Consider the following 8,824-nt stretch of genomic DNA (forward strand, 5'->3'; position numbering starts at 1 on the left):
AAATCAGACTTAACTGGAATTTGATTAGACTTAACACGATTTAAATTAGACTTAAAATGAATCAAATTGGACTTAATATGAAACTAGATATGAAACAAGTTAAATTAGGCTTAACATGATTTAAATTAGACTTAATAGGAATCAAATTGGACTTAACATGAACCAAATTGGACCTAACATGAACCAAATTGGTCTTAACATGAGCTAAATTGGACATAATGTGAACCAAACTAGACATATCGTGAACCAAATTGGACTTAATAGGAACCAAAATGGACTTAACACGAATCAAATTGGACTTAACATGAACCAAACTAGACTTAACACGAACAAAACTAGTTTGGTACGTGTTAAGTCCAATTTGGTTCTTGTTAAGTCCACTTTGTTGGCCTTCTTGTTTTGATGATGTTTAACAAACAATTTACTTCTAATGTTGTTTGTCTAGTGTTTGTGTTTTTGTATTTATTCTAGGCAAACAACGTGTTGGAGGATGGATGGAACCGAGCCTCAACGATCATATCAAATGGAGGTTGGCGGAATAGTGGAGTGAAGCATCGTACAATTCAAGTTAAAGATCAAGTTCAAGCTTCATCCGTAAAGTGTACCAAGTCAAGCTTAATTGAAGATCAAGATCAAAGCTTGGGTAACTTAGTTTAGGTTTTATGTTATGTGTGTTAGATACTCTAAGCTCAATATCATATACACACACATATTTGGTTTCTATGTATATATATAGTTATATATATACATGCATGGTTTTGGGGTTTTCATGTTTATAAATATGAGATTACATATTTCATATTTATTATTGTGATTTGGTTTAACTACTTAGATATAAAACAAATATATTTTCATATACATACTCATATGTTTCATTTTCTATTGTATTTGTAAAAATATTGTATTCTTAGTTTTTGGACTTAATAATAATCATATACATATTTTAGTAAATCATTTTGCAAAGTTTCAAAACATGGTTTAGCCAAAATGTCAAAATTCACATGTTTACATTTTCATGTTTTGGCCTATTTTGTAAAATTTTGTAAAATGATGATATTTCTCATTTAGGAGGTCCTTTTTAAAAACTAATTTTTGTAGCATGTTTATTATCATGTCTACAATCATTCCCCAAAGTTTTACATTTTTTGGAATTTATTTGATATTTTTAAACAGTGTTTTAAAATCAGAAAAATAGTTTTCAGAACTTTATTTTCATATATCAGTTCACGGTCGACCGCCACGGTCGACCGCGCCTGAGTCCTTTGCATAGTGGGCAGCAGAAACTTTCACGGTCGACTGCCACGGTCGACCGTTAGCTAAAAATTTCTCACGGTCGACTGTCGCGGTCGACCGTCGAACTCTCTGGAGTTCTCTGTTGGTTTTTTGTTGCTCGCGGTCGACCGCCGCTCTGTCAGTTCTGTTCAAACGACTATTTCTTGTTACCATTGGCTGGGGGTTTTTTGGGCTTTTTGTCATTTATTTAGGGTTTTTACTGTTGTTTCCTCTTCCTATATAAACCCCCAAACCCCCTTCTATCTCAGTAACCATGAGAGTGTTTTAAATAAGTTTAAGAAAGTTTTTAACAAGGGTTTATGGTTGGTTTGAGTTTGGTTTAAAGCTGTTTTGGTTTTCACAAGTGGAGGAGATTATCTTCTTGTTTGGGCCTCAAATCTCCATCTCTCCATCTTGATCTAGAGAAGTTTTCCTAAACTCAACTCTAGCTTTTATTTATAATTATTTGTTAATTATCATTTCTATTAAAGCTAGTTTTATATTGAGTTTAGATTTGATTTTATCTCATTGTTACACACACCCACTTGAGCTTATTGTATTTGCATTCATAATATATTTGGGGTTGTGAGAGTTGTAACATTGAGTGTGAGCTTTCATTGTGTTCTCATCCATAGTAGAGAACAAACATTTATTGAGCCTAATTGTGAGATTCACTTTGTAATACACTTGTACACCGAGAGGAGTGTGTGGTGAGAGTCGGGGATCGTTCCAAGAGGAGTGACGTCGGTTGACGAACATAGGAAGAGATTGTAACCGAGCACTTGAGGGAGACACGGCTAGGTTCAACACTTGTGAGGGTGTAGAGTGTGATTGCAAGAGTGTCGATTGTAAAGTTTTCGGTGAACTAGAAAACCGAATGTGAGGAGTGAACGTTGATCGGTGAACGTTAAAAACCGACATTGTGAGTGATTGTATACGTTGATCGGTGAAGTTTAAAACCGACATAGTGTGGTTGTAAACGTTATTCGGATGAGCGTAGAAAACCCGGTCGTGATAGTGGATTTCTCCCTGGGAGTGGGGAGCGGAGACGTAGGACGGAATGTCTGAACTCCGTGATCATTTGATTGTGTTTGAGTATGCTTTGGCGTTTATTTATATTTGTGCTCATTGCTCATATCGTAATTGTCTCATTATTCATATCATCCTCTATCTTGTTTCATATTGTTTACCCTTGTGTTAGTTTATATATCCTTACATATATATTTCATCATATAGGATATTTCTCATTATTTACATTGCTTATCCTAGCTCATACATCTTGTGGTATTTCATACTTGCTAGGATAACTTGTTAATTAATTTTAATTGATATATAATCGGATTAGATTAGCATAAGACCCTAATCACCCTCCTCTAGGATCTAACAATTGGTATCAGATCTTGGTGCTCTTTGATTTAAGGTCTAACCACCTTGAGTTAAAGATCCAAGTTATCTTATTTGTGCTAATCTTATTTTGATTACATTTGTATCTTGCTTGCATATTTTTACAAATTATGGCTATGAATGATGCATCTTGTTTAGGCTATGATTCTAGTATTGTTCCAAAATTCAATGTTTTCCCCTATGCTCTATGGTGTTTTAGATTCAAATTATTTGTTCAATCTAAAAATATCGATTTATAGGAAGTCATTGATTGTGCTTATATTGTACCCACGTTGGAGAAATCCAAGTGGAGCAAACATGATAAAAAGATGTTTATTATGAACAAGCTAGTGAAAAATTATTACATGCCTTTAACAAATTGCAAAATGATTTCATTAATTTACAAAGCAAGCATGAAATTTTGAAATCCGATCATGAGTTGTTAGCATCTAAGTTTGAAACTATTTCTAATGAAAATGTGATCCTTAAAGAAAACAATGAAAAATTAAAATTGGATCATGTTTCTTTAACTTCAAACGTTGCTAGTTTAACTCATGAAAGAGATAATGCCATGTTAGAAGTAAAGAACATACAAAATAATACTGCTTCCTTTATAAATGATTATTTATGTTCTACTTCTAAAAATGCATATGTGCCTAAAAATGAAGATTTGAATCTTATGAAAAATAGTATTTCATCCTTAGATTCAACTTTGAAAATATGCATTAATAACCATAAGAAGCTTATGGACATGTGTGCCAAGACTAAATCAAAATCATCTACTCATTATGCACACATGTATAGCAAAACTTATAAGTGTTCTATTTGCGGCCGTCAAGGTCATTTAGCTAAGTTTTGTTATGATGCACACAAACATAAGAATTCTAATGCTCCTTGTGCATCTCATGTAGCTTCTTCATCACTTACACATTCACATGCTCATTCTCACAAAGTTCATCATAAGCATGCTAGTGTGTTCAAGTGTGATCATTGTGGTCGTTTTGGTCATTTGGCGGAATATTGTTTTGATTTGAAAAAGAAATCTCATTTGCCAAATGCTTCTAGTAGACCACATGCTTTTAAATGTGATGTTTGTGGTAGGTTTGGACATCTTGCTAAATTTTGTTTTGATATGCAAAAAACTTCTATGTTGCAATATGTTCCAAATAGACCATTGTTTAAGAATGTTTCTCATTTGCAAAATAATTTTAAAAGAAAATCTTTATTTGCAAATGATTCCCGTGCACGAGCTAATGGTCCACAAAAACAAATGGATCTCTTTCATTACACAAATTGCAATCAGAAGGGTCATTTGAGTGATTATTACTTTGACCATGTTAGTGCACTAAATGCGCCCAAATGGGTTCATAACCCAAGGGCTTTGAGCTATAATGATAGGGGTCATGTCCCTAAATCTTTTGGTACCAAGAGTTCTTGGGTACCAAAACAAATTTAAATTTTAAACCAAGAATTTTAGTGTTCTTACTTTTCCTTTTCTTGGTTTTGAAAATTATGTCTTAAAATCTTTTTGTTATGAAAACAAATTTTCTTTGTTCAAATCTTTTTTGTTTTCATGATTATTGATCTTGTTTTGATGAGAGGTTTGTATTTATATAACCCCCCGGATTATTGGGTGTTTATTCTCAAATCTTGTTTACCGGGTGCTAAAATATTCATATGGGTTGATACTAGCTCAAAAACTAGATATAGTTGTCTCTCTTGATTTTTGAAAATCAATGATGATTTAGTTTTATGTTCTTGTATGATTTACTTGTGATTTATGATTTCATTTGATTGATTTGTTTTCATTTGAAAACATTTTTGCATGATTCTCACGCTCTTTTTCTTTTGATTTCATAAATCTATTTTATACATGGTTTTTATATTAGTGTAATGAGACACTATCTTCATAATGACATATTTATATGTGTCTTCATTGTCTTTTTGTATGTGAGGAGTGTTTAGCATATTTTTCATCTATGTTTTCTCACATATGTATGCCTTAGCATTCATTGCATATATTCATTAAGGCATTTTGATAGGGGGAGCAATCCTTATACTTGTTTTATACTCACTCATGCATATTGATAGGGGGAGCTTTCGCTCTCTTCATTCTTTTGTCCCCTTTTTGATGTTGTTAAAGGGGGAGAAATATTGTGAGTATATTCTTTCTTGTTTATATGCATGATATATTATACATTGTATATTCATTTCCTTTCATGCATATATCCTTTTTGTAAATTGTTTGTCATCATCAAAAAGGGGGAGATTGTTGGCCTTCTTGTTTTGATGATGTTTAACAAACAATTTACTTCTAATGTTGTTTGTCTAGTGTTTGTGTTTTCGTATTTATTCTAGGCAAACAACGAGTTGGAGGATGGATGGAACCGAGCCTCAACGATCATATCAAATGGAGGTTGGCGGAATAGTGGAGTGAAGCATCGTACAATTCAAGTTAAAGATCAAGTTCAAGCTTCATATACATATTCATATACATACTCATATGTTTCATTTTCTATTGTATTTGTAAAAATATTGTATTCTTAGTTTTTGGACTTAACAATAATCATATACATACTTTATTAAATCATTTTGCAAAGTTTCAAAACATGGTTTAGCAAAAATGTCAAAATTCACATGTTTACATTTTCATGTTTTGGCCTATTTTATAAAATGGTGATATTTTTCATTTGGGAAGTCCTTTTTGTAAACCAGTCATTGTAGCATGTTTATTATCATGTCTATAATCATTTCCCAAAGTTTTATATTTTTTAGAATTTATTTGATATTTTTAAACAGTGTTTTAAAATAAGAAAAACAGTTTTCAGAACTTTATTTTCATATATCAGTTCACGGTCGACCGCCACGGTCGACCACGCCTGAGTCCTTTGCATAGTGGGCAGCAGAAACTTTCACGGTCGACGGTCATGGTCGACCGTCAGCTGAAAATTTCTCGCGGTCGACTGTCGAACTCTCTGGAGTTCTCTGTTGGTTTTTTGTTGCTCGCGGTCGACCGCCGCGGTCAACCGCCGCGGTCGACCGCCGCTCTGTCAGTTTTGTTCCAATGGCTATTTCTTGTTACCGTTGGCTGGGGCTTTTTGGTCTTTTGTTTGGGGATTTTGGCTGAGGTTTTGGGAGGCTATAAATACCCTCGTGATCTCAGTTCCAAAAAAACCATGAGAGTATTTTAAATAAGTTTAAGAAAGTTTTAAACAAGGGTTTAAGTGTGTTTTAGTGTTTGTTTGGTTTATGAAGAAGTTTTCACAAGTGGAGGAGATCACCTTCTTGTTTGGGCTTCAATCTCCATCTCTCCATCTTGTCATCTATTGAGAAGTTTTCTAAACTCTACTCTAGCTTTTATTTATAATTATTTGTTGATTATCATTTCTATTAAAGCTAGTTTTATATTGAGTTTAGATTTGATTTTATCTCAATGTTACACACACCCACTTGAGCTTATTGTATTTGCATTCATAATATATTTGGGGTTGTGAGAGTTGTAACATTGAGTGTGAGCTTTCATTGTGTTCTCATCCATAGTAGAGAACAAACATTTATTGAGCCTAATTGTGAGATTCACTTTGTAATACACTTGTACACCGAGAGGAGTGTGTGGTGAGAGTCGGGGATCGTTCCAAGAGGAGTGACGTCAGTTGACGAACCTAGGAAGAGGTTGTAACCGAGCATTTGAGGGAGACACGGCTAGGTCCAACACTTGTGAGGGTGTAGAGTGTGATTGCAAGAGTGTCGATTGTAAAGTTTTCGGTGAACTAGAAAACCGAATGTGAGGAGTGAACGTTGAAAACCGACATTGTGATGTTGGCCTTCTTGTTTTGATGATGATTTACAAATAATTTACTACTAATGTTGTTTGTCTAGTGTTTGTGTATTCCTATGTATTGTAGACAAACAACGTAGTTGGAGGATGGATGGATTGCGCTTCAACGATCATATCCAAAAGAGGTTGGCGGAATGTCGGTGAAGCCTATGCAATTCAAGTTAAAGATCAAGTTCAAGCTTCATCCGCAAATATATCAAGTCAAGCCTATTGAATATTAAGATCAATCTTTGGTATATTTAGTTTAGGTTTTATATTATGTGTGTTAGATACTCTAAGCTCAATATCATATACACACACGTATTTAGTTTCTATGCATATATCTAGTTATATATATATATATACATACAAGTGTTTTAGATTTTGATGTTTATATATACATACACGTATTTGGTTTCTAAGCTCAAATATCGTATTCTCAGTTTATAGACTTATGTGTGTTAGATACTCTAAGCTCAATATCATATACACACACGTATTTGGTTTCTATGTATATATATAGTTATATATATACATGCATGGTTTTGGGTTTTTATGTTTTGAACACTTTTGCAAAATAATGAGATTTCATAATTGGGAAATGCAAATTGGAAAATTCTTTTTGTAACATGTTCAAAATATCATTTGCAAACATTTCTCAAAGTTTCATCAAGTTTGGAATTGATTTGTTATGTTTAAAGGAATTTACAAATTCACGTTTTCGTTCGGGCACATGTTCGTGCATGTTTTATAAAACTGATGAGTTTTCACAAATGAGAAGTGATATTTGAAAAATTCTTTCTCTGACATGTTTATCTACATGTTTAGAAACTTTCCTCCAGTTTTTACTATTTTTGGAGTTGATTTACTGTGCCTAATTGATTACAAAATCGTATATCACAGCAGATTTTCAGAAATTGTATTTCTGTGTTCAAACATTTATTTCTCTCAACTGGAAAATTCTTTTTCATAAATTATTTCTTTAACATGTTTTTATACATGTCTAGAACCTTCGCTCAAAGTTTCATAATTTTTAGAACTGTTTTACTATTTTTAACCAATTTTATAAAATCAGATGTACCTGCTACAGTACCGCCGGTCGACCGATTTTTCCGCCGGTCGACCGACGAACTGTCTGGAACTTTTCTCCGCTTCTTTCTTTGCTCGCGGTCGACCGCGATTTTCTTCGGTCGACCGCTGTAGTTCTAACATTCAATCCATCTCTCTCTTGTCATCTAGAGAAGTTTTCCTAAACTTAACTCTAGCTTTTATGTATTAATTATTTGTTAATTATCATCTCTATTAAAGCTAATTTTGTATTGAGTTTAGATTTGATTTTATCTCATTGTTACACACACCCACTTGAGCTTATTGTAGTTACATTCATAATATATTTGGGATTGTGAGAGTTATAACATTGAGTGTGAGCTTTCATTGTGTTCTCATCCATAGTTGAGAACAAATTTATATTTGTTACATTGAGTGTGTTGTGAAGTTTTCGGTGAACTAGAAAACCGTATTGTGAGGGTGGAGTGTAGCCACATTGTGAGAGTGTATAGTGTAGATCTCCTCGAGGTGAGGAGCGGAGACGTAGGTCGTGGGGACCGAACTCCGTGAGAGAAATTATGAGGTGTAAACGTTATTCGGGTGAACGTAAAAAACCCGATTGTGATAGTGGATTCTCCCCGGGAGTGGGAGCGGAGACGTAGGACGGAAGGTCCAAACTCCGTGATCATCTTTGTGTGTTTGTGATTGTCTTGGTGTCTCACTTGTGCTTATTGTTCATATCATTCTTGTCGCCATTATCTATTGTTCACTTTGTCCACTATCTTGTTTATCTTGTTTATGTTTATATCACCCTTAGTTTATATATCCTTGCATATATATTTCATCATATAGGATATATCACTTTGTGTATATAGCTTATTCTTGCTTATAACTCTTGTACATCTATCTTGTAAGAATACAACTTGTTAATTAATTTTAATTGGCATTTAAATCGGATTAAATTAGCATAAGACCCTAATCACCCCCCTCTAGGGTCTAACATGTGAGTGATTGTATAAGTTGATCGGTGAATGTTGAAAACTGACATAGTGTGGTTGTAAACGTTATTCGGGTGAACGTAGAAAACCCGGTCGTGATAGTTGATTTCTCCCCGGGAGTGGGGAGCAGAGACGTAGGATGGAAGGTCCGAACTCCGTGATTATTTGATTGTGTCTGAGTGTGCTTTGGCGTTTATTTATATTTGTGCTCATTGCTCATATCGCTATTGTCTCATTAATCATATCATCCTCTATCTTGTTTCATATTGTTTACCCTTGTGTTAGTTTATATATCCTTGCATATATA

Source organism: Asparagus officinalis, chromosome 2 (genome assembly GCF_001876935.1).
Source record: "Asparagus officinalis chromosome 2, Aspof.V1, whole genome shotgun sequence".
Taxonomy (NCBI): Eukaryota; Viridiplantae; Streptophyta; class Magnoliopsida; order Asparagales; family Asparagaceae; genus Asparagus; species Asparagus officinalis.